The following is a 6,000-nucleotide window of genomic DNA, read 5'->3' as shown; positions in this document are numbered from 1 at the left end:
AGTGTGTACTTCCCATTCACTTCCTCTTTATAATCCTCCAGCCCTCCCCTCACGTGCACTCACGCATACACACTGTTGCATAAACACAGGCGTGCACGCGAAAACACGCACCCGACTATAACCTAGAAATGCACATACGCACACACACCCCTGCTGACCCGCACACAGGCTCTTTTAGCCTTTTGTTAAAGCCCCTGAAACAATCCCAGGGAGAAGAATGAAGTTTAAAAGTAGGGCACCTTCTGCTGCACCCAAGTTTCACACAAGCGGATTCCTGGAAGTGGGCCCTGGATAAAAAGCAGGGCGCTTGTCTTAGCTGGGTGTCTCTCACTTGTACATGTATGGGAACCGGGGGAGAGTCTCTACCGGGCGGCGGGGCAGACAGGGGGGGAACTGACAGTAGAAGGACCCAGGGGGGTTTGTTTGAGAGGGTGATGGGGTGGATGGGAGGACACCCGGGCGTGAGAGGAACTAACAGGGAAGGGGAATGGCGTTGTGGCTCTTGCGGGGGGTCGATGCATGTTTACAAGAAGGGCACATTCCTTAATCGTGAGAATGGCAGTTCGATGCACAGCACTAACACCGGGACAGACCGGGCAGATGGCCCGAGGCCTCACTTACTGTAGCCACAGCACACAAAACAAAAGCCTGTTGCTTTATCAAACAGTCGAAGGTCAAGTGGTGACGGGAATATTAATATTACGTCTGTTTTATTTCGCTATGGGGCTTTTTAAAAAAGAATACATTTGCATAAAACACACTAACTGCATGACGGCTCTCTAATCAGACCGGCTTCTGTGGCAGTACATTTCCTGTTGTGAATGTGTTGTGCTCAGAGTATCAAAACACACACAGGTGTGCAGGTGTGACGCTGTGTACTCTGCGGCCACTTCTAGTTCCCGGTGTTAAAGGCGGGGCAGCGTTCCTACAGTTTAACCTGAAATGCTGCCTTGCTGGGGGCTAAACACCTGCGCTGCACTCACAGGGCTGCAGAGAAAAGGTAAGAGAGGGTGTGTGTGGGGGGTAGTTTACACCTGAGCTGCCTGTGTTTACCTCCGAACCCATACCCAACAGGGTCTCTGGTTACTCGAAGAGCTGTTCTTTAAACACATTATTGAGGTCAGGTGTACAGGGGACATCTGCATAGAAAACATTACAATAACTCTGCACTGTAGCAGAGAATACACACACCTACACCTGTTGCACCTGCACTTCCCTCTGTAAGCCACATGAATAGATAGACAGATTCCCACACCCAAGTAAATTAACTTCCTCCTGCTGTCGTGCCCTCTGCACAGCTTTGATAAATCGAAACAACAAACAAGAGGCGAAACTTGAGCGGGCTCAGATCACACAGCTGAACCAGCGGAGGCTGTTAAGGTGGGACTTTGGTGTCAAGAGCATCAGGAGAGAGAAACAAAAACTCCCCGAGGCCCAAATAACTTGATTATACCCGCTCCACAATCAAAACAAAAGTGGCAGGCCCAATCTGTTCACTGTCAATGGCGGCTCTCATTTGTCAAGCCCATCCAAGAGGTTGGTTCTCAGGCGACTTGCACAATGCCCAGTGACAAACAGGAGGGCTCTCCTTTTAGCCCTGCCTGCCACCGGGAAGCCCATCTGAAGTATTAATCTTTGGGTGGAAGAGTGGAGGAGAGGGCTCAGCCTGGCCCAGCCATTGTCCCCAGGCCTGGGCCCTCTGAATGGGGCTTTGTCAGCTCCACAGCTGCCACTGTCCATGCTCCATCTTTGGGCTTTGGCTCCCATGTCCCCTGGCCGTGCTGACTGGACGCCTCTGTGCAGCTGTGGGGATGTGCCGTGTGTGTGTGTGTGTGTGTGTGTGTGTGTGTGTGTGTGTGTGTGTGTGTGTGTGTGTGGGACAGAGAGAGAGGTTAGGTGACAGACCATTCGTCTCATACTCACACAGACACACACAAATAGAGAGGGTCTTACTTGTCATTTCAAAGTAGTGCCTTCAGTTGCCATGGAGTCTTACAACCAGAAAAAGTTCCCGCCTGAAATAGGTCAGTTTTGTTTTCTTCAGGGGAATATATCCTAGTATGGGAAAACATGTGTATTGACCTATATGGCTCTTAATTGTACGAACCTTTTAAAAGTTTTACCATTTTAATCTCAAGCTTTGATAATGACTGTTTGATTTCCTACACCACATTCTTTGGAAAATATATTTTTATTATTATATGAACAGTATATAAAAGAGAACCGCAAATAGTAGTTAACTAATTTAAAATAATCTGCAACTGTTTTGATTAATCAATAATCGATAATTGATTAATTGTTTTTTTCATACTAAAACTTTTTCCAAATATCAAACTGAACATCTGTAGGGTTTGGAGAAACACAATACGAAATTTAAATGAGAGAAAGTTAGATGGACATGTTTCACATTTTAGGACCGAACTACTTTTGGCAATTAACGGGTAATAAAATAATCATTAGTTGCAGCACTAATATATAGTTATCCATTCAGTGCAGCAACGCTCTATGTAAATAAGCAAACAGTGGTGACGGACAATGCTGGAGTTGATCTGATGGTTTCCCAGAAGCAGTTATTTGTTTGTTCCTCATCTCCCCCGTATAGCAGGGGGCAGCTGGCCAGCAGCAATCAGGCCTGTCCCCCAGAGGCATCCTCTGGCTCCCAGCTGGGAACAGCTGGTCCCCCCTTCTGCTACCAGTGGACCTGGGCCCTGCTGGAGGTCCTGGAGCGGTGAAGGCCTCATAGGATCTGACAAACAGGCCGCATTCATTCACACACAGACAGGTTCTGCTAATGAAGAGGCCTCATTAGGCTACATTTACAGTTTCTAAAGAGGTGCATCTATTGTTCGGTCCAAGAGGGGAGCAATAGCCGTGGGGCTCCTCAGGACAATAAAGGACCTCATCTGGCTGTGTTGCCAGTTTCACCATGGCCTCGGCGCAGAGTCATATTTAACTCACGACCATCCTCCCTGTGATGTCAGTGGCTAACTGTTGCTAAAGTGAAAGAGGAAGGAGGGGTGGGATTGTGAAATCGTTGCTGGTGGTGATGAGGGGGGGTGATGACCAGTGGACGGAAAGGGACTCTGGCGTTATTAGATTTGCAACAAGCCGTAACACTGTCTCCCATTGTGAATCCCTCCACCCCTGCCCTCCCCCAAGCCCCTGACTGTAGAGAACACTACCAGCATCCCCTCCTCCAGCTCCCTCTCTCACCCCCTCCTCACCCAGCCCCACCCCAGCAACCCCCCCACACCCTCAACTAAAGCTCTCTCTCCAGGCAATTGCCACTGGAGTGGAAAGTATTCCAGAGCACAATGCCTTTGCTCTCAATGGGTGCTTTAGCATGCCACCAGTGCGCTGTCACCAGCAGATGGGGAGCTAATTAGAAGCCATTAAAGGGCTTTGATAGTGTGTGTGGGAACCAGGCGGAGGGAGATGGCCACAGGGGTGTAAAGGAGGGGTAGGTCCGGTGAATGCGCACACACACACGTACACACCAGAGAGAAAGAGATAGAGAGAGACCAAGCTGTCCCTGCGAGGCCAAGGACGCAGAGCAGAGGACACCTGTGGGGCTTCAAGGATCTCTGTGAGGCTTCGCCGCACACCGACTATCAGATGAAGATAGTGTGTGTGAAGCTCGCCCCTGGCTCTCAGGGAAGGGCATCCATACACCCACCAGTCTGCCTGCCTGCACAGAGGAAAAACACCCAGCAGCAGCAGCGAGGCTCCAGCCGGTCTGCCCTGCTGATGACACATCTCTGAACCAGGACTCCCACAGGAAGTGACTCCCAACCACGGGCCCTCAGTCATTACAGTGGCCGGGCAGCCCAGGGAGGTGCCAGGCCACGCCGGGACATACCAGGAATCCAGGAAGAATCGTACACAACATGCACCCACAGAGCCAAGACCAGACATTTGACTTGAGACATGTTGTCAAAGTCTCAAGAAAGTGTTTTTTTTCAGGGGGGAAGGCGAGTCAAGTCACCTCACGGCAGTCTTACCTGCTGTATCACCTGTTTATAAAGAGAAAAGACAAGGTGTCAGTACCTGTCTAATACTGATATTACTGGCCACTTCATCTAACCTGTTCAAAATGTATGACAATTAATTAATTGTTTTAATAAATGTTAATCCGTACAAGTTTGTTAAAGCATATTATTTATTCTCAATTAAGAGTAAATCTCTTCTCACTTTCAAACAATGAAAAACTGACAGCTAGACTAAAATAAAAGTTTGATCATTATGTCATCCAATTATGGCGATGACATCTCTGGCCGTGATATAATATTATAAACCCGCACAATCAGGTACAAGCCTCCTCCGCTCGTACCTATTACTGATGGCCCCACCGGTCAAACCTCACTCAGCTGTGGGGAATACGTGACGTTGTGGTGTGGTAAAAGTATTTTTGTATCGGACACCACACTCACCCCTCCCAGTCCCATGAGAGCCTCTCCACACACCTGCACACAGGTGTGATCATTATCAAGCAAACAGGAAGAGCGTGACTGGGAACTGAAAACTAATCCCACAGCTGCGAGGAGATGGCCTGTGTGTGTGTGTGTGTGTGAGTACAAATTGTTGAAAACTTGCATGTGGTGCTCTCCTCTCATAATCAAATTCCTAACAGTGTATCTGAACAATCACACTGAAGTTAAAACCCTCTGTCTAAGAAACCATTTCTTCTCCTCTGCCATTATTGTGGTGACTTTCATGTTTCAGGAAGTAGTATGCACACTACTTATTGTCCCCACAGCAATAATAACAACAGCTAAAAGTGTGAAAGCATTGTTGGAATGTCCTATTTCCTCCGAGTGAATTCCTGCACCAGCGTTTCCCCTCATGGCTTCCTGTAGTGTGCTTTTGTAGATCTATTTGCTTGTGCGATAAAGAGGGCGTATCAGCTAATACGTTTCCCCTCCAGCAAATGGGACAGTTCATCGTGAATAATTCTGGGAACAGTTTGTGTAAGGGCATACATTTAGCCAAGAGACACGATGTCCTGAAAAAAGTGTTGCCTTTCTGCTGCTTGACTGATGCAGGATGTTGCAACAGCACTGTCACACACAGTAGCCTGTCAACAGACTTTAAATACAAAGTGATAATAGGCTCCCATGTAAAGAGTCCACTGGGAAATGAATACTGTGTCAGCGATAAGGAGGGAAAGGGGAGCGGGGAGAGGGCACTGCCATTCTGTCAGTTAAAATCAGCAGCTAATATGTTTCACTTTTCTTTCCCCTCCTCTCCCTCTTCCCTCTGTCTTCTCTCTCCCCTCGCCTTGATGTGCTGTAAACAGGCTAAAAAGGGCCCAGCTGTGTGGAGTTATTGTTGGTGTCAGTAGGAAGTGCTGATAGCTTTTGCAGCTGAACAAAAGCTGGATGAGGGGAGTGGAGGGGCGCTCCAGACACTGTGGCTCCAGCCTAGATTCTCTCCCACAATCCCTGCACCGCACTCCCATTGTTCTGCCCACCCGGCCCTCCCTCCGCCCTGTCAGCTGCGACCTAGGACAGAGGGCAAAGAAAAGAGAAAAGGAAGAAGAAAAAAAAGAAAGTTTCTTAAAAAGTTTTTACAGGCTACTGCTGCAACGGCTGGAAGAAAACAGGCAGGGTGGTTGTAAAGTTTGTTACAAGACAGCAAAGCAATGCTGATGTTATCTGTGGTCTGTTCCAACATCTGTGCACACAAGAAGGGCTCTTTAAATAGCATTAGTTAAAAGTGTGGGAGACAAGCTACTTTTAACTCTTGCAAACTAAGCAAATTAACTTGAAAGTTGATGAAAAGCTGCAGTGCATCAGTCTGTGCAAGTTACAGATTATTAATGAGTCTAAAATAAATCTTACACCTTTGAAAAAACATGCTTTTTTAAACTGTTATATGTTGCAGATCCTATTCAAATAAAAGAGCTTAATTTATAAAAATTAACAAAGTAAACTTACTCAAGCAATTTGTTTAAGTACAAGTAAGGGAATTTAACTTAGATGATCACTTTCTATTTTATAA

Source organism: Trematomus bernacchii, unplaced genomic scaffold, assembly GCF_902827165.1.
Source record: "Trematomus bernacchii unplaced genomic scaffold, fTreBer1.1, whole genome shotgun sequence".
Taxonomy (NCBI): domain Eukaryota; kingdom Metazoa; phylum Chordata; class Actinopteri; order Perciformes; family Nototheniidae; genus Trematomus; species Trematomus bernacchii.
This window is presented reverse-complemented; position numbering follows the sequence as displayed.